This window comes from Andrena cerasifolii, chromosome 16 (assembly GCF_050908995.1).
Source record: "Andrena cerasifolii isolate SP2316 chromosome 16, iyAndCera1_principal, whole genome shotgun sequence".
In the NCBI taxonomy this organism is placed as follows: domain Eukaryota; kingdom Metazoa; phylum Arthropoda; class Insecta; order Hymenoptera; family Andrenidae; genus Andrena; species Andrena cerasifolii.
Genome location: NC_135133.1, coordinates 2,203,169 through 2,224,859, shown reverse-complemented (window position 1 = coordinate 2,224,859; position 21,691 = coordinate 2,203,169). Strand labels below are relative to the sequence as shown.

At 42.9% G+C, this 21,691-nt stretch overlaps 1 protein-coding gene across 1 annotated transcript in view; it reads left to right on the top strand.

Annotated features, from left to right (window-relative positions):
- The first annotated feature begins 1,529 nt into the window (after window positions 1–1,529).
- The window catches only part of LOC143377874 (uncharacterized), a 247,871-nt gene continuing 227,709 nt past the window's right edge, over window positions 1,530–21,691 (top strand). The window contains exon 1 of the mRNA XM_076829670.1: window positions 1,530–3,332. The gene's annotated coding sequence lies outside the window, so the exon portion shown is untranslated. The remainder of the gene's footprint in view (window positions 3,333–21,691) is intronic.

Below are 21,691 nucleotides of genomic sequence, written 5' to 3'. Positions count from 1 at the left end.
TAGCTTTAGAATGCCGTCATTTTTTGGATTTTCAACATTTTCATGTATATTCTAGTTCAAACCAAAACCAGAGTCAGACTTAAAAAAAATTTGAATTTCTGTTCCAGCTCACAATGATGGCCTGCTAATACTTCCGCAAGCGGATAAGTTTTCCATAATCATCTTCTTAATCTATTTTTGAAAAACTGTTATCTGTACGAGCAGATATGAAACAATTTGTGTGTATCGTTGGAAAATCAATGAACATGTAAATACGTGAAATTGGAGAACAGTCCACCCTGTATTTTATTCTTCATAAATTCCTGAAAATACTCGTGTCTTTCGAGCTTTGGCACAAGAAACTCCCTTGAAGGGTTACCAAAAATTCTTGCGAATAACTCCAGCATTTAAACCAGCAAAACCTTCACACTCACCATGTACAACATAATTACTAAACACCACGTGTATAAGCAGCACGATACTACCTCCTCTAATAATAAAGTGATCTACAAACGGGTCGCGTGGAACAGCGCAATAAGTCGTTGGGATTTTAAAGAGCCACCCTCGCCCCACCCGCCGAAAATAAAGAAGCACAGGTTCCAGGGGGTGGCAGGATCCACTCAGGTCGAATCGCAATAAAAGCCAGCGGGGTTGCACTCTGGTTGCAGCGAAACGGCGATGGCCAGTCCCTGTGGCGCGCGAGCAGCTCGCTCGGAGGGCAGGGACCCGGCTTATGCGCGCGTCGAAGTCTCCAGGCAGCGAGAGGCCGCGCGGCCAGCAGTAGGTCGAGTTAGGCCCGAAAAGCTCGCGCTAAGGCCCCACGTCCTTGAGAGATCCTGCAGGCCGTGCACGGTGCGGTGTCCAGCGGTAGACCGCAGACCGTACGTCGTTGCACTGGTGTTAAGTCGCTCGCACACACCTTCGCGAGCCTGATTCAAACGTGCGCCCGCGCACACAGATCAGAGGGTACCACACGAACGGCCCTCCGAGTCGGTGTGCCGTGAACGACACGTGCAGCGGCATCGGCGAACGGACATGCACACGCAGGCGATGGTACCAGTGGTATCGTCAAGAGGTAGAATGGGGGGGTAGCAGGACAGCCGAGAAGGAGAAGAAGGAAAGAGGTGGAGGAGGACGCCAAGGTGGTGGTGGCGGCAAGGTGTGCAGCGGGGGTCAGGAGGGGCCCTCTGACATAGTGGTGGTAGCCTGCTGGGAGTAGGGGGTCAGAGAGGGCGCGGGGAGGGGTCCAAGTACCGCTATACCTGGAGTCGCCCCAGGCGGAATACATACCTACCTACCTACCTAGTATATATTCTCTTGGCTCGTTGTACCCGTTGTCTTTCCTCTCTGTCCGACATGCAGCCGCCTCCTTTCCTCGCAGCCGACTCGCTGCCCCCTTTCGTCCGGCGTGCCCGTGCCCAGCGAGGTATACCGCTGTAAGTCCACCATGATGCACGCCATAGAGCGCACCGCGGCCACCGTAAGACATTGCGGCAGCCAGTGCCTTGCCTTGCCTCGCCGACGTTCGTCGTGGTGCCGCCGCGGCCGTCGTCGTTCAGAGTCGCCTCTGCCTCTATTCTTCCTTCCACGGTTCTCCACGTTCTCGTCTCTCGTGCCCTTCCTCGTTCCCCTGCGTCATACGCGGCATCCGTTCGTGCACCACGTCGCACGCTCATCTGGACGACGAGCGCGCGACGCTGCACCGCGCGGGATCGTCGCCCGGAGAGTCGCTCCATTAGGAGCTGGTGAAATCGGGAAATCGGTGCTGTCGATTCCGTGCCACGGATTTCTCGCAGTCGTCCTTCGGTAGAAGCCGACACACCGCGCCGTTTTTCCTCCGTTGTCGTTGACTCGCGCCGATATCCGCTACCTCTCCAGGGAGCAATAGTCATATCACAGCGTATCTAGTGCTCGTACCAGTCGACGTGCCAACCGCTCCGCCAGCGGGAGGGAAACGAAATTTGATCGACGCGGGCCCGCGGGGCCCGAGTTTCATCCCGTTCCTCGCGACATCCGGCTTCTCGCCGAGAAAAACAAATTCCCCGTCGGACGGTGTGCGCTCGTGAGAGGAGAGAATTCGAGGAGATCCAGGAGCCGAACCCGTGCACCAAGCCAGCCACGAAGAGGAACACGAAGAAGGTTCTCCTCCTTCCCCACCTTTTCCTCCGCCACTACCAGCCGCTGCCTCCATCGCCTCCTTCCTCCACCTCCACCACGCGTACAGTCGTACGGTCGCCGGCGAGCAATACGGTTTATGGCCGCGTGACACTATCCCGGGCAACATCGGCGTCCACGAACAGCTGGATATCCACGTTGGATCGCATCCACCAGGATGATATCGCCTCTGCCGCGGTAGCCGTCGCGTCGATCGTGGCACCCGTGCACCAAGAGAAACGACCGTTGACGACCCGCGCGCGAGGGGGGACGACACTGGTCCTGTGCAAGTCGAGGGGGGCTTTCCATTCCGTGAGCGAGCGAACTGACGATCATCATCGGCCGTGTTGCTTGCCCAGCATCGCTCTGACCGTAACAGTTACACACCGACAGGGCGGAGGAGTGTCAGTGGTTACCAGATAGAGAACAGTGACTTGGTGGCGTCGCGAGGCAGACGTGTACCGTGACGCGCAAAGAACCAAGAAACAGTCGCACGAACATCCAGGTTGCTGGTGATCCCGGCAGACGAGGCTCAAACGGAACCATACGTGTCGGTGTCGATCGCGAGTGAGAGTGTTTTCCGCGTGTTGGAGCGTCCGTGGCGACGTCCTGGGCCCCCGCGAGACGTCAACATCTGGTACCGTGTATCCGGCCGCGGGAGCGCGCGCGCGTCCCGTTCTCGTTGCGCACGGTACGGGCCCGACTCCCCCAGCCAGAGGGTACGTTGGCTGCGCCCTGGACGTTCGGCAACTGACCCGTTTCCACGCTGGTTCCGCGGCCCCTGGGCATGTCCCCGCGGTGCCGTTGAGCCGCGCGGCCGCACGCGCGCGCACACACGTACACGCGTGGCACGGGAGCGTGTGCGCCGCGACCACCATCGATCTAGCCAAACGGACTTGCCGCTGGGTCCCCTTGTTTCCCCGTGTGACACCGTGCTCCCGTTAACCAGCGAAGATCATCAAGCCGACCCGCGAGTAGCATCATCTCGAGGGACCACGGTACCGTCGCGTCCAGCATGCCGTGTACACGAGCGTCCTTGTCGACCGTTTTGTGACCGTTTCGATACACCGTGGACCACGGTAGTCATCTACCGCGGCCGCTGAGGTCAACAGCTAGAGCACCAGTTGAACGGAGTCAGCTGTCGGCCGAGGATTATTCCTGCCAGCTATCCCGTGGACGTCCATCTTCTATTCGCAGAGGTTAGTCACTCTCCCAGATCGTTCCGGTATAGTACACACGCGTATATACGTGCGCAGCCTGTACGCCGAGCCCGCGCATGTGTGCGCACTCGCGCTGCCGCGCATGTGCGTGGACGTTGCGCGTGTGCCGCGGACGATCGCGCGAGCGTGGCCGCTCTGGACGTGCCCGCTGGATCGTGTGCGTTTGATCCGTTCGCTCGCGCGCTCGCAGCCAATGACGTCTCGTGTGTGGGCAGACAATCACGCGGTGTGTGTGGATGCCACGTACGTGCGCGCATCGCGTGGATACGCGCGGTGCAACGATCGATGTCGTACGCTACCGTGTCCGCGCGTACGCGACCACAGATGCACGCACACACACAAGTTCCGCCGTGTTTATTCCGTGTTGCGAAAGCGACGCGCGCAGGCTGCCACTGCGGCCTAGACTCGATCGCGATTTTCCGTGGAAGCGTGCAGAGGATCGGGATCTTTCACCACCGGGGGAACTTTTCGTCGTGTGCCCGCCATCGACGAAACGAGTTCCGTCGCGGACACGTCCGATTGCGCCGCGAAAGCGACCGCGCGAATAGGAAAGTCGCGGGTTTTCGCGGTGGGAAAACGTGCGCGAGGAAACGCGCTGCCTCGACGCCGAGATCCGACCGTACTGGTGATTCTAGACTTGCGAAACGCAAAGTTGCGCAATGGAAATTCGTTTATCTGAAATTACCGAACGGGAATGCTGATTGTCGATCGATCCTTGCGCAGAGAAATGTTTACGTGGGTCGGAGATTCACTCGTTTTGGGGGGCAACTACGAGGTTCAGCATGATAGGAGTGCATGGGGCGGGAGGCATTGATTGGGTTTATATTTGGAGTACAGTTGGCGCGCAGCATGCGTTATGATGTATTGACACGTGCCACGTGGGTCAGTTCTGACCCATGAGAATTGTTGGAGTTCAACGAGTCTCAGTGTTAGGACTAAGGGGCTGCGTTTCTCTTTTTCTGGAGAAGAGGGGCGAAGGGTCTTGACCGGGGCATAAGGTGACGACCGTAGCCAGTCTGAAAATTGTGACCAAACCGTGCAGATCGCGTTCCGTCTCTTAAAGTTTCTTTTTTCTTGTATACTTTTATATATAACCAACTAACATTAATACGTGGACACACTGTGTATTGTCTATCTATACAATAAACCATAGTTGTGTTTATAGTGTGACATTTGTTTTCAACCTCTGCGGAGTAATTTCCAACAAGAATTACTGGAATGAAAACTTTTGTTGAATTGGTAAGAGTGTGTTTTTATTGGACGTGGAACTGTAGGCGAAGAAAAGAAATCTGAGGGCATGCGCAATTTGTTACAGTTCCTACTGCTCTATAATTGAATCCTGGAGACTAATTTCTGAGTTTCTAATACACCTGTTAAAAAATAAATAAAAAAAAATCAAAGCTATAAACTTCGAAAAGTCTTTGCTGCATTTTAAATGTCCCTGATACTCGATTACCCAATCAGAGTCAAAGTTCCCATCTAATTTCTATCCCTAAAACTAAAAAATTTCAAACAGAAAGCCTAATTCTTGTCCGCAGGGACTTGCCAAATCTCAAGATCCGATAAAAATCAGAAATCTTAACCCTACTATGTCCCTCGGATCGTTTCTGACCCAATTGTGTTCTCATTTCTTTACCCACCCCCTTTTCATTTCGTTAAGGTTTCATTTAAATCTGAGGAAAATGTAAGGGAGTTGTTGCTAATATGTGTATTTCTCATTCCTTCGTATTCTATTAAATGTGGCGAACTGTAGATTGTAGCAAGGTTAATCGCTAAGATTTCACAGAAACGAATCGACACAGTAGCAGCACAGTAGCGAACCACATATTTCAAACGAATTAAAAAATTCCCAACACGTTACGATCGCCACGACAAACCTGACAATTCACGAGCAATCGAAGTCAGTCACGGTGATCGACGCACCTGCCGCGTTTTGGCAGCGCGCAATTAATGCGCGTTAACGCGTCCGTAACGTGAAATATGGCGCGTAAACGGTTCGTATTGTGCCCCACCAGCCAGGCACACGCGCGAATAAATGCCGCGTGGGATGCAAACGTCGCGCGGGATCCTCGAGATTTTCGAGTGACAGTAATTTCAGCGGCGCGTTACGAAGAACGTCGACAATGAATGAGATCCTCGACATGACGCAGCCGTCTCGTACGCGCGTCGAAAGGACTTACCTATCAATCATCCTTTTCGAGCGCCGCTCAATCGTTGGTGATTGGATTGTTTCGAAACGATCGTGCAGCAAATGCACGACACGAATCCAGCCAGCGCTGGCTCTGATGAAACGATATCAATTTTATAGCGACATGCTCGGAAAGAAGGGACAAAATTGTTTCGACATTTGTCACGCGGTCGACGCGCACGATTCCGGCAACGGCAGCGAACGAGATGGTGCAGAGCGAAATTCTGCCGGATGGGGTATTGGAGAAATTATCGTTGAGCCTGGAGCGGATGTTTGGAACCGAACAAGGAGAGTACGAGTTAGTGGTGCGAGTTAGTGATCACTGATTAGTGTAGAATTTTGCAGATAGTTCGAGCAGATTCTGTGTTTGCAATGTATCATTGGGTTGATGGTAAAACTGACCAAGTACACGCTTTTTCATAAATATTTGGCACCGTCATGTATTAAGGCCTGCAGCAAACAGAACGAGTCTTATTATGCAACTTACTATGTGTTGTGAGCGCGCAACCGTGCGCACCGTGTACTTGCCGTCGTGTAACTGCATAAGTCGATGGTGCATTATACAATTCATATACATGGTTGAATTCACCAAAAAACACCCCATATTTTCGGTTATTATGTAAATGCAAATGTTGTTAAAAATAACGCGAGGTGAAATTTTTTTTTGAGGAAAAAAAACTTTTTTAAATATTTTGTTAGCGGAAATTTGTAGCGTTTATTGCACCATTAAACTTTTGTTTGAAACATTTTCTTCTGTCTGTTGTACTTTGAGAGTTATACGCGATAAAGTGGAAGTGGCAATTTGACTTTGACGTTAGTTTTCACCCCCTTAAAGGGCGATAGGGCCCAAATGAAAGACACCGTTGTTCTTGTTTTGAGTCACTCTAAAAACCCACGAAGTTGCGTTCCAATCGGTGAGTCCGGGTTCGCGGTGTTCCCCTGTAAGAACTAAAAATGGACTAAATTTGCGGTTTATTGCCCTTGTTGCGTGAAGTTGTCCATTTGATCTGTGGGAAGTTTTGCTCATTTTACATCTAACGTAATTCCTCGACACAAATTTTAACTACTCCGTGTAAGAAAATCATAAAACTGAGACTTCAGTTCGACGATATAATATCTAAGGGCTGCAAGAATGATAGGGTTAAAGAAGCATGTGTAGAAGTAAGTACACAATAATTGGGGCTAGTTATGCAGAAAGCTGCTATCCCTCAATCATCTGAAACTGAGTACCTAACTTTAGTTTAAATATTTTAATTGTTAAAGAAAAGTAGCTTTATTTCTGTTGGGTATATTTTATTTCTTGTTATTGTTTCACAATGTTTTTCAATGGGTTATTTAATAGTCAGTAGTATAATTAATATTATTTTTCTGTATTTTTTTTTGTTTTTTAAGCCTAAAATGGAACCATGGCTTGGTAGTTTTAATAATTGCATAATGTAAGGGTTGTTATAGAACAACCTATAGAGGTTGGCAATTTTTTCAAAATAAAGGTCACAAATTTATGAGATGCATACTGCGTTTAACTAATTTTTAAACTTTCCGCAAAACTAGACCCAATTATGAACACTAACAGAAGCAGGGACAAAAGAAAGCTAAATACCATGAAAAACAGTTGCCAGATAATCGTATCCCCAATTCTGCCACGAATAGCCGCAACCTTCGTCCCAGAAATCAACTACACACTACTACTGCAGAACTATTACCAAGTACATTTTGCGTTGACGTACAACAAAATTAATTCCCAAATTCACCTAAAGACACATAGACTGAAATATCAAAATAAAAATTAAAAAAAATCACCCAACTTTAAAAATAGAAATAAAATTATACCCAAACACAGCCCAAGTCAAAAGGACCTCGCAGCTGCCAAAGGATCGATAACCATCGCGTTATCGTGGTTCCTTTTGGGTCGGGGGAAGGTAAAAACGGCGATGACCTACTGGCTTGCGCGGCCTCTGAGGAACAAAGGTGCGCGGTTGCGTTCGCTTAAGGAGGCGGAGATCTAATTTCACGCCGACGTTGCACAATCCTGGACGCGAATATAAGAGCCGCGGCACGTCAGACTCCTGCAGACAAATCGATTGATCTTATTCAAACGGCCGGCGAGCGGTTTCGTGCGAAAATCGCGCCGCGCTAAGGTGGGGGGGACGCGCACGGTGTCCTGGCACGGTTTTCCCCAGCTGGGTCATGCAACTCTCGTGATTGATTTATCGATGATTCAGGAGCACCTTTATTCCTTCCCGTTTCCCGAGAAACCTTTCCTCACCGGAGGAAAAATCTCTGTAACGAGCGGCCGATTGAATTTTACGTTTTTGCCGGCGTTCTGTGCACCGCGACACCTGGATGCCAGGTAAATTGTTGCACTCCGCGCAAGAAAACAGTGGGATTTCTCTTCTTCAGTTTTATAGTTTCTCTCGACTGTTTTCTGCTCGAAAGGGGTCAGGACTATTCGATTTCGGATTTGGTTTAGTGCTACGCTTTGGATTAACCCTTTGCTTATTATTATTCTTTAATATTAATAAGAATAGTAGATCGTTTTTAGGTACTACGCACTAATATAAGAATACAAAGTGTTGTGGGGGGAGAGGTATGTGTAAAGAACTAGGTTCAGGGACCTAAGAATGATTTGCTTTCAGTATGCCATGGTGATTACCAAAGTGGCCTGTGTGTTGAAGAATATAAAATGGATCTGGTAAATTCAATTTTTACTGATTTCTTATTTGGGCCGTTCTCAAAATTACTGTACATATATGGTGGGTCTAAACGGGTGGTACAATCGGGTACGTGGCAATTCCTTGGATAAAAATAAATCGGAAATATTTATTTTTTTTTTTTGCAGGAGCTTCCGTTTTCGTAAAATTCGATTTTGTAAATTCGTAAGGTATGCGCGCGTACCTGACCGAAAGTTATCAGAATTTAGCAGTAAATATGGCACAAATGCGACTGAAGTAAATCCTTGCGCAGAAATGAGTCGAAATTATAGACTAACACTGTCCAACAAAATTGAACTTTTTTTCTGTTCTGTAACATTCAATAGCCGTTTCTTATAGGTTTTCGTGCGCTGAAAACGAATTCGCAAACCGTTTGTCACCATCACCCTCAGTTTTTGAGAAATTCGATTTTCAAAAAGAAACTCGAATTTTCAAATTTGAACATCTTTTGTGTCGAAACGGTAATAGCTATTCGGTTGCTTTTTCCGTCAAATTGTTCTATGGACCCTCCCGAATACAACGATATAAGATATTAATGTATTATGAACATTTAAATATGTTGGAACAACGATTAACGGGAAAAGGACACCCGAAATGCACCAATTTTTGCAGATATTTTGCTATATATTTTAAAAACTAAGGATCTAGGAGTAAATCTGACTACTCCACGCGATGCAGCAGACATTTTTCCTTCGGAAACCACTAACAGAAGTGGTAAATCACGTTTTGTTTTCAATACAGAAGCGAAATAGTTTGGCAAAACGTGCGCCGTCGACAGTGGTGGTCACGCGCGTTAAGCGATTGTGTGACGCTGAGCGGCAGTGTATCGCGCGCCGCCGTTGACAACCACTGTCGACGGCGCACGTTTTGCCAAACTATTTCGCTTCTGTATTGAAAACAAAATGTGTTTTACCACTTCTGTTGATGCTTTCTAAAGGAAAATTGTCCGCTGCATCGCGTGGAATGGTCAGTTTTTCTCATAGACCCTTAGTTTTGGAAATAAATTGCAAAATATCTTCAAAAATGAGTGCATTTCGGGTGTACTTTTCCTTTTGATCGTTGTTCAAACATATTTAAATGTTCATAATGCAATAATAATGTATATCGTTTTATTCGGGAGGGTTCATAGAATAATTTGACGCAACGAGTAACCGAATAACTATTACCGTTTCGACACAAAAGATGTTCAAAGTTGAAAATTTGCAGGATTTTTCAAAATCGAGTTTCTCAAGAACTGAGGGCGATGGCGACAAACCGTTTGCGGATTCGCGTTCAGGGTGAAAAACTCTACAAGAATCGCCCAGTGGATATTGCGGAACAAAAATCGTGTTAGACAGTGTATTTGTACTAATTGGGCTTTGTTTTCGGGAAAATCGAGTTTGAAAACAGTACATACACTTGGTTAAAAATTCAGCTTCACCGTCGAATCAATTTTCTCAAGAACAAACACGTCATATGAAGAAAATTATTAGGTACAGAATTTCTCTCACAGTTGTACCATATTTGCTGATAAATTCTGTTGATTTTTAGTCAGGTGCGCGTACACCACGCGAATTTGCAAATCGATTTTCTCGAAAACGGAAAGTTGATGCACAAATATTTGATTCCACATTTTTGATTTATTTTGTCCAAAGAGTTTTCGGTTCCTAGTAGTTAATGTAAGATTATGAAGAAGTTTGTAGTGGACAATTTCCGTTTCAAGCTATGTATCTGCAGCCACAAAAAGTTAATAACAAATGTAACAGCGGTGAAGGAGAATTTGATCTTCCAGATTCGATATCCTTAAGATACGAGGCAATTTTTGCAGCTGGGGTTTCTAGAGTACTTGTAAAATGTAAAACAGATACAAAAGGAGCAATCAGTTCGTTTTGTTTCACACAGGTTGAGAATTGTTTTACATTTTCCTGGTGATATCAAATTAATCATTTTTCACTTCTCATGCTAAACTTCATGTCAAAGGACTTCGGTACAATTGAAACCACATTATTATATGATCCACGTGAAACTAGATAGGAGTAGGGATTAAGCCATCTCTTTGCTGGTTTCGAATTTGTTTAAAAAATACAGCGTGTCAAAGTTTGCAACTTTTGCCTATTCTCACGAAAAGGAGCTTGATAAACAAATTTTTATCTCCAGAACTATCAACAGTACAGTGGTCATTCTTTCTTTATTTCACTCGAGAAGAACACACCTTCCTGAATAAATTTTTTGCGCACCACAAAAACCTTGTTTCCGAACACAAAAATTGCAAATGAATTCTTACTTTGGTGCCTCTCCAAGCACATAGGGTTTGTCAGAAAGCAGCGCTGAACGAGTGCATCGATCGAATCGCGGCCGCTGTCGCACGATCTCGCGATCAACAATGAACAATAACAATAACCCCCGTTAGCGGTGCACGTATCGAATTATTTACTCGGGAGTCGCAGCCGCATTTACCGTACCCTTCGGTATGAATTTCTCTGCTCGTGCTCCGATCGTATGTCGTCGGCCGAGACAAAAGCGGCGATACGTTATGCAAATGAGGGGTACGTCAGCGGGAGATTCTCCCCTCGATTTGCATTAAGCTTGCATTGAACGGCAGGCTAAGTACTTTCACCGTCCGGGTACGATTGTCTAAATCCCGGAAAGAAGGGTGGCGGACGAGAGGAAAACGGGCACACGAGGACATTGTCTTCGATTCCGAGCAGGCTCGAGTGTGAAGTCACTCGGCGTGAAATAAAGATGCACGGTGTGTTGAAAAAGTTCGATGAAAGGGAGAGGTGAAGCACACTCCTGTGTAAAACGTGAATGTGAATGTCGACGGATTTGAATAAATTATAGGTCGTCTTTGTGAGAGGCGTTAGGACGAGAGTCGGTGAGATTTGAGTGATTTTATTGGCGCCGGGCGCCACTGTATTAGTTTGAGAGGAACACACGGATAACGACTAGTTTATCGATACCTGGGGAGTCTTTAATATCGCGACTGGCGTCGGCGTGTTTCCGCGTCGAGGGAGCTGCGCACTGTGCACGCTTTTGGTGTGTCGTCGCGTCGATATTTTTTAGGGAAGCATCGAAAGCATTATTTAAGGGTCTCTGAATGTTTATACTGGGAAAAAATCTAGCTCAGCATTCGCTTTGTACACGCTGTAAAAAACTTTCCCGGCAGAAGCGATCACAGGGAAAAGCTTGGCTGATATAAAAGGGCGTTTTTTAAGACCTTGCGTCACTCAAAGTGATAGCACAGAGTATGTTTTTAGTGCTACTAGTGGACGTGGATTGCTTAAAGCAACTAGTGATCACGTGGAATATAGTCAGGATTCATGCTAGGACTTATTCAGAGAAACTTATTATTTTTAAACTTATTATTATTATTTAAACTTATTATGAGTGTCTGTGGAAAATGGTACATACTGAATTTGGGTTAATAAGGGAAGATAGGAGGTGTGTTTCTAACTTTGGAAGAATTTCAATGGGTAGTGAAGAGGTGTTTCGTTGGTGATGTCGCTAACCATGACTCTAATTAATAATTAAGGGGTAGATTTTAGTGTGACTCACCTGGGACACATGGATTTGTAACGGCAATTAAATGGTAATCTAATGTGCACTCATTATTGTGAGTATTTATCGTAGCTAAATGGTACCTATTCAGTACTTTCCTAGTATATGGTGTAAGACGTTTGAATTTGTGAGTATAGGTAGGTAAGTATATGTACAGTGACTCGCATTAATATTCGGACACTTTTTAAAATCGCATAACTTTTTTAGAATTGGTCCGAACAACTTGAGTTTTTTTGAGAAGCTAGAAGGATTAGTTTGCTAACTGACGCGTTTTGGCGTTTTGGAAAAAATTGTATTTGGTTGGAATAGCGAAAAGAATAGAAAAGGTCGATTTTTAAACACTTTTTTGTGAGCTCGTAATGAAAATCCCGAAATCAGCGATTCTCGACCTTATTCTGCGATCTTTAAACGTTTGTAGCTCGGAGCAACGTTAACCGATTTTCATGAAATTTTAGGCACGTGTACAACTTACTGCAATCTACAAACGGTTTTTTAATCTTCATTACAAGCTCATAAAAAAAAGTTTAAAAATTGACCTTTACTATTATTTTCGCTATTCCAACCAAATACATTTTTTTTTTCAAAACGACGAAACGCGTCAGCTAGTAAACTAATCCTTCTAGCTTCTCAAAAAAACTCAAGTTGTTTGGACCAATTCTAAAAAAGTTATGCGATTTTAAAAAGTGTCCGAATATTAATGCGAGTCACTGTATATCGAAACAAAGTTCCTTAGGAACTGGATCAATCCAAATCCTACCACCAATTTCTGTGACTCTGTTGTGATTAACCGCCTTCCGGATAAGGTGAATGTCCCAATTTCTGCTCATTTAAGAGATTACTCGTCAGAAAGAAGGCGTAAAAAATTTGTTTGCGATGAAAATTTGCAGAGTAATTGATTAATTCTTTAATAATAAATCAACCAGTCGAAAACTATTTAAGAAAGATATTTCAAGATGTTTAACTATTAGTAATTTGTAATTAAATATAATGCTCTAAATGTCCGCATTTCTGCTCACGAAAAATAGCGATGTACGTATTTCTACTCACCATTTGTACCAATTTCTGCTCGCATAATGTGTTGCCTTTTCACGTTAAAATAAGTTACATCTTTTATGGAGATGTTTTATAACACAGCAGTAGAGCATAAAATAATGACAAACAAAAAATAAAATGCCTTCGAATAGAAATAGAGGTTACAGCAATTACTGTACTACTTAATCACTTGTTTTCTAATTAAAAAAATTAAAAATAGTAAAAAAATCAACATCCAAAGCACACTACGGTATCTGTTTTTGTTATTAAATAAGAACCTTACTTTAAAAACTATTTTCTGCCCAATTATCAAATAGTGACCCTGTTCTTTACCACAACCAGCTAAAACACGGTCGAGAAATCATGAGTCTCTCATTTTAAAAGTTTTTCGTTGCTATTGATTAGCCCCAAGCTCGTGCAACATTCGCGTAAATGTTCAAATAATTTAGAATTATTTTGTGGTAACTATAGTACAAACGTGACGCTTATAATAATAAGAAAAATACTGAATGAGCAGAAATGGGGACATGAGCAGAAATTGGGACATTCACCTTAATTTCTGTCAAAATAATTTTGATTATGCAAATCATATTCACCAGTAAAATGATTAGTAACAAAGGCTAATATCTAGCAGCAGCACCAATAGCGCAAATAAGAATAGAATTCCCTTTATCTCGCCTCGTGTGTTGCAATTACGAAATATATACGGTGATCCAAAGCACCGCGCGAAATTTATAGACGCCTAAGCTGGCGCAAGTCCACAAATTCTTCGTTTCTAATATTATCTAAAGTAGACACGGCTACTTTGAGCGAGGGAATGACTTATGCTAAGCACTTTCTAAGTGGGAAAAACCAGCACGAATGCCAAGTAGCTTGTCAACAAGCTTATCGTTGCCCACAGTTTACTCTATTTGAGTGTACACTCAGGAACTGCAAAAACGATACAACAAACGGTGCGTGCAGCGCAATTGGACAGCAGTAAGGAGAGCTCAGAGGTGTGAAGCAGTCGATAGTGAGGTGTATCCATGTGTATACGATTATGACTGTCATGATTACCGTGCGACTGTTAGTAACATAATGGATGCCATATCTATCACCCACTGTGAAACCGTGCTATAATTTAAAACACCTGCCTCTCGATTATGAAGGATTTGTAAGCCCATATTTATGAGAATGTTTTCTTTCCAACAGGTGCATAACACGCCCATAAAGTTTAAGGTATTGGATTTCAATCAGTGCACAGTAGAATACAGAAGGTTTTGTATAGATATTCATCTAATCGCCCTTGCTTTCAGTCTTATCAAATTCAATTTTTCTGCGAATGATTTTAGTTTCGATGTTTCTTTCCTTCAACTTTTGAGTGACCTGTTGACCTGATTACTTCTCTTCCTCTTCCCTGTACCAAGAAATCGGTTTGGTTACACAGCGGTTCCAGGCGCGCTGGAACCTCCAAGGCCTGTCTAAACTGTTAATTAAAGAGTAATTAGAAAATATTTTAATACACCTGACGGATAAGAAAGGCGTATTATACGTGTCCATTAAAATAAAAGAGCGCTCAGGAGGTTTCACAATTCATTACGATGCAAGAAACTGTGCCGTGTCGGACAGGGGAGGTTCTATTTTCTATGTGCTGCAATGTTGTTCTCAGTAAATGTTTGAAATCTATCAAAAAGCATTGCATTCAGACAATTGTTGTAGGAGGCCGCCCTAATTTTCATTTGGCCAATTTTAAAACGTCCACGTTTTTCAAAGCATGTCCTTAAAGAGGAAAAACAGGGCTTTATCCTCCTATTTTTCCAAATTTTTAAAAAGGTGCCTTCAACTATAAAATTGCATTTGTTTAGAACAATTACTAAATAAATGGTCAAATATTCGTTTTTATTAAGTGAAATAATTTTTATTGCGTACTCTTATATCTGCACTGTAAGCACCCAAAAGGTCGTTTTTATCAGTTTATTGGTTCAACAGTTATAATTTTTGGAAAAATAGTAAACACTATATTTCAAAGAGCTGTAACATCCACAATTTTTGATATTTCGAAAAATCCTTCGAGATATGTTTATATACCCCTAAAGACTACAACATATCCAAGTTGCACCAAAATCCGAAACGTTACTCCGAAAAGTGCCCGACTTCGCGAAGAATAACACAAAGGGTAATTTCGGCGATTTCTTACCCCTTTCATCGCCCAGTATCAGAATTTATAAGATTTTAAAAAGCTTCACTTAATTTAAGGACGGCCCCGAGTCCAACGAAATATGTGTTTGGACCTTATAATAAATGTTACAAATGCTAAATGAAACGATTCGTTTACTGTTATGGTGGAATTATTAATTGGTATGGAGAATACGAGTAAAATAAATGAAAATCGATACAACAATAAAAAAAAAGGATAAATGAAACGTAAAGCCACTTATTGAAACGCACTTGCGTGCAGTATAAGTAGTTTGTCTTTTGGGTTGAAGTACTTATATAAACAAGCCCGACATACTCTCACTTAGCACCTCGTAAATCTATAATTGATGCGCAAAAAAGTACGCGAATGATCGCTTTCCTGAGTGCGCAATTAAATCCCATCGGCTTTCACGAGAATCTCATATCTCATTTAAAGTCGCAACAGGAAGAGAGGGGGGGGAGGGGTAGCGGAAGAAAAAAACGCATCAGCATGCAAAATTACAGGACATTATGAACTGGAATCGTTAAAAGATAAATATTTTATATTTTCGCTAATAAGCGATGCGCTGACGAGCAGGTGGATCGGCGCTAAGATAATTTTATGCGATTCTTAATTAACGCTTTAACCTCTTTTCATAGAGATTTCAAGGTTATAAATAGCTTTTATCTCGGATCGATTTTCTGGAAAAAAATTGCCATTTCGGGCGAGGGGGGTGGATGTTTTCCTTGTAAAATAATCCGACGTGAATTGTATTGTTTATGGAACGAACAATTCAAGTCAGACATATGAAGACATATTTTATATTCAGATGTGAAAGATTTGCAATTATGTGTGGCATATTTTGATGAATTTCGAATTGTGGGTTCCCTTCGGCAAAAAAGGTCATACTCAAAACTGACATTCGAGTGCGAAATAAATGTTCGAAAATTTTTTCGTCCACAGACAAATTCTTGTCAGTTATACAGCTACTTAAAATAAATTCTATAATAAATAAATTCTTAAAATAATTCTAAAGCTATACATTCTTGTCAGCTACTTCGATAAATCTATCACTGACAGATTTGCAAAAATAAATATAGTTTTTCTACTGCTTATTTCCTGGTAATCCTTTGTATAAATTAACCAACCAGATTTCCTGATTAACTCGGCGGCAGGCGCACCCCATGTTGTAACACAGGTTGTCGCTACCGGGTCAAAAGTACCCAAAATTGAAACGTGAAAAACCACGGTTTCAGAATATTTTTTTTTAACTTTGTAATTTTTATGTTAAAGTACAGTGTTTTAAGAATCAGACAAAAATTTATGAAGTACTTAAAATCTTTATTAAAGTTCTTTAAAAAATTGTAACAAAAACTCAAACAGCCTTCATATTTTCGCAACTAGCGCCTCTGCGGTAAATTTCACCCAGTAGCGCCTCCCGCCGAGTTAAATAGTTAACCGCATATTTATTTTCCTGGAACAAGTACCAAGTGAAGAGGAAGAGTTGAGACACAAGATTAACTCAGAATCTTTAACAGTACAATCCACACCCATGTATCTATCATTACTATTATTGCATATCGAATCCTTTATAATTAATAATAATACAGTAGAGCGTCAATTATCCGAACCTCGATTAACCGAACTGTCGGTTATCCGAACCAGTGCTGCATCATCGCTATCCCCACCACTTCTTTGAATCAGTGTAGCGGTACCGATTGATTGATTGACTTTAGCGTAATATAAATTAACGCAGTAGTACTCTCGTATTTAATAAGTAATTTTAGGTGTAATTCCTATAGTTATAAACTGTGTAAAGTACATGCATGCTTCATTCTCCGAACTGTTCGATTATCCGAACAATTCGAATTTCCGAACCACCTCGGTCCCAACCAGTTCGGATAATTGTCGCTCTACTGTAATATCACGCCGCGTGAAGTTGAGACAACATACCTATGTATAGTATTACGTATTATGTATACAAAGTAGCCACAAACTTTCATTTTACAATAAAATGTATCCCAAATGAAATTGAAATGTGCCTGTTAATTTATGTACAATAAAAAACATCTACCAATATACCAAAAATTTCGGTAGTAAAGGGTAACTATTGACAGAACCAAATGGGCATCAACTAATATAATACAAGTGTTAAGTTAAACGAGAGGTAATACCTCCAGGAGGAGGTGGTTGCTTCAGCACGTAACTTATGATTGTCGAAATGATAATTTTCAGTAAATTCTACAGCCCGATTGGAAATCAAGCGTTCCCAGAAACGATTTTGCACCTGCAACGCCCTCTAGAATTTCACGATGGCGGACGAAGCGGCGTTGCGCACGCTCGATGCAAATAAGTTCGGCACACGATGATCGGTGAAAGTGAATTACGATTACCCGGTCGGAAACGTGCTTTCCTCGCGCTTTCAAAAACTGTACAACCGTTGATTAGAGCGCCCATCGGCGGATCTAACAATGTTTATGGCCGCCACTCAGTCATCATTGCGCGCGCGCGCGCGCGCAGGAAACGTAGATCTACAGGGTGTAACTAAAACAGGTGGCCAAGTTTCAGTAGCTTAGAAAAATGACCCAGTTAACTCGCCGTTAACTGGGTCATTTTTTTACCAAGATCGCCTTCAGGGAATTTAATAATGATTACAGGCAAATTAACTAAGAATTCTGTTCACAGTAAATGTAACGGATGACGTAACGCATTATTTACCCCCTTGAAATAGTAGAATTATATAGACAGTCAAATTTGTTTTCATTAGTTGAAATTCATTTTTTTTTATTTGAGAAAAAACTATTTTCAAAATTTTATTCACGCAAGTTGGCAGCACTTGTATTGTGCCATTAAACTTTTGTGTGAAATTCTTTTTCTGTCTCTTGTACTTTAGGAGTTATACCCGAAAAAGTGCTAGTGTGTATATGATTTTGAGGTTAATTTCCACACCCTTAAACCTTTCGCTATTTAAATTTTCGGACGATTCTTGAAAAGTGTCAATTTTACTTCAATAAAAAAAGTTTTTAATTTATCAGCTTTTTTGCGTTTTACATGTTTATCACAGTACAAGAGAATACGTATTTTTTAATGCATGGACTATAGTCGAAATCCGCATCGAACGGGAATGTAGCGGCGTTCGACTATAGTCGAAAAACGCAGCGAAAGGGTTAAAGAGCAGCAATTGGCACGAATGAAATATACCGTTATTCTTGTCATAAGTCACTCTATAATCCCACAAAGTTGCGTGTCAATTAGTGAGTAGATAAGGGTTCGCGGCGTTCCATGGTTAGATACGAACACTTCTTGTTTCCGTACTTTATTAAGGGGTTATACCTAGTCAGGCAGCCGAAAAGAGGCGAATATTTGTGATTTTTTTTTGAAGAAGCGGAAGCGTATAATTTTACAAAACTTTTTGCGTTTAAAAGAGCAACATTTAAAGAACATTTGGTAATTTTTTCGTAGAAAAATATTTAAGTTTATAATAAAATAACAAGCGACATCCAAGAAGCATTTTTAAAAATTTGCTTTCGCGGTGAGCACTGCCATTCGTAACCAGATTATCTAAAATCAAAAAACAAAAAAGATTTCGTTAGTATATTAATGTATCCTCAGGTTGACGGAGAGAATTTTCCGAAATATTAAGTTAAAACAAAATGGCAGCTATTTAAATTTGAAATCCTGATTTTCTCGCGTAATTTTTGCAGGAAAAAATCAGGATTTCAACTTTAAATAGCCGCCATTTTGTTTTAACTTAATATTTCGGAAATTTCTCTCCGTCAACCCGAGGATACATTAATATACTAACGAAATCTCTTTTGTTTTTTGATTTTAGATAATCTGGTTACGAATGGCAATGCTCACCGCAAAACCAAATTTTTAAAAATGCTTCTTGGATGTCGCTTGTTATTTTATTATAAACTTAAATATTTTTCTACGAAAAAATTACCAAATGTTCTTTAAATGTGGCTCTTTTAATCGCAAAAAGTTCTGTAAAAATATACGCTTCGGCTTCTTCAAAAAAAATTCACAAATATTCGCCTCTTTTCGACCGCCTGACTAGGCATAACCCCTTAAACAACCTGCTGCAATGGACTACCATCGATAACAACGCACGCCTCGCATCGAAGATTTATGACTGTTAAACACATTCAAAAATTCCTTGAGTACCACACCTTTTGTCGCACATGTAGACGATACGATTCTGGAGAAATTGTACGACAGTATCAGTATGTAGTATCATCGAGGAGGTTCTTTAAGATGCCCCTATAAGTGAAAGTGCTCAAGACGCGCAGAGTAAGGCAACACGCCCTCCATTAATTCACCAATCGATGTGATGGGTAAACTTTTCCTCTGGAAAACCATTCTTTCACTGCAAATTTATATTGGTCGAAAACACGTATCAAATGACGTGCAAAAATATTTTTTTTTAAGTTTGGGAATTTAACCGTTACAAAGTTATTATGTTCAACAGACTCCGAAATTTTTACCATCCTTTATACTAATATACTCAGAACAAGTTGAAAAGTGGAATGCGTTGTATCGTCGAACAAGTTGTGAAAACTATAGAACCCATTTTCAGCTAAATAGGTACTTTGTTGTTAGACGATCACCGTAACTGTCGCAATATCGGTTAGAAAATAAGTCAAAATTTCGCAACCCCTTTCTAACTTATACCCCTTAATAACTTTTCAACGAAAACATTCATAAACTCCAAATCGGTATCATTAAACTCCATACATCAAGTACATTCCATAAATATAAGTTTCGACCCCCAAAGAATGGTTTCCCAGAGGAAAAGTTCACATGATGTAATTATTAGTAAGAAATAAACTTAACCCTGTTTCGTTCTTAAGATAAATAGAATATACTCGTAACTATATCACCATATACTTCAGTTACACCTGGTACATGTACACGTGAAACGCGCTAGGCTAATTCTTCATTAAGCCACGGACGTTCCCCGAGTCCACCGGATTTATTAGTTCGCTTTCAGATTTAATCTGAGAAAGCAAACACAAACTCGAATCGAACACAATGTGCAACACGAAGGGGAGTCGCTTTGCGTGCGCGCGCGCACTCACGTTCGACGGCTACCGTCGAAACGAATAATTGCTGAAAAATTCCTGGTCTCCATCGGCCGCGACCGCCGTGCTATTAATTAGCCATAAAACACAGCGTAATGGCGAACGTGTCGATCGCGAGACTAGCCTGTCTCGTCTGTGACACGCGGTACGAATCGAAATCGATCCTATCGACTCGTTTGCGCTGACGAGCGCGTTGCTTCGGTGGTCAACATATTTTCCATCGACCCCCTCCGTCGACGGGGCCCCATGTAACAGAGGTCCCTTTCCGCGTGGATAATTGTTGTTTCTACTGGGCGCTTTTATGGATGTCGAATTTTTTACATGTTCACTTCTTTCCTATTTTCTGTGCATCCTTTTTTTTAAATTTGTGTTGTTGTTGCTAAGCGAATGTAGGAATAGGTTTCGTAATTCCTATATGTTCGGGAGCCACGGAAAAAGTATGACCTCGGGCGATGGGACTTGAATCCACGATTAGTGATGGGATCCGAAGCACTTCGAAGCGCTTTGAAACTGTCTTCTATATCAGGCGACTAATTCAAAGCACTTCGAACATGATTCGAAGCTTAAAACTCTTGAGAGTCTTGGAAATCTTGGAAGTCTTAGAAGTCTCGGATGTCTTTGAAGTCTTGAAAGTCTTGAAACTCTTGCTCCAAGGCCTGGGTAGGTTTCGGACCCGTGTGTACGTCCACCGCCGACTCGCGGGACAATACCTACAGTCATAAGCCGCGACCCTGGCGAGACCCAATGGCCGATCAACCTGGCTGAAGGTAGCCGTTCCAATATGCGACCGGCGACGGTCTCACTAAAGTCGTTTTCAGATATATTGGCCGGTGAGTTTCGCGAGGGGTATTCTCCCACCACACCGCTTGCCTGCTCGGTGCTCCTTTTCTCAACGTTCTCACTCTCTCTCGGGCTAGGCCTGCGCGTCGCGCGGTGGGGATTCGGTGTCCGTGAGGCACGTACGCACGCGCGAAGCATCCCCACCACTTTCTCGTTTCTCTCTTGCTCTCGTTCCATCTCACTCTAGCCTTCGCAGAACAAGAGCGAATCAGAAGTGGTGGGGATAGCGCCAAGCTCTTGACGTGTAGGCCAAAACGAGTTCTTAGCGTAGAAGTACATACACCAGAATAGGTGTGCGTTAGCTCCGAAAAAATTCAGAAGCTTCATTGGTCAGAACATTGATTCTTTCTCGATAGTTTCAGCTCGTATTGGTCTACGCATAACTTCGTAACGCACACAACTATTACGCTAAGAATAAACAACAGCCACACGGTTTTGTTCAGGCGGAGTCGAGCCGCGTTCCCGTTACCCCACCATACCCTTCGGGAGCCCAGCAACTTCACCTGCCAATCCACTGATCGTCAGGTGGTGGTGGCTGATTTCTCCTCGCGCGCTGCTCGCGAAACCGAACTCACCGGCCAATATATCTGAAAAGGACTTTAGTGCAAGGGAGAAGTATGTATCTGTTTCTCCCTTGCACTGGTGGGACCGTCGCCGGCCGCAGTCGCCAGCCGCACATTGGAACGGCAGCCTTCAGTAGTTTTTGGCAACCTGTTGTTCATTTTCAAGACTTTCAAGGCTTTCAATACTTTCAAGACCTATCAAGACTCAAGTCTTATCAAGACTGTCAA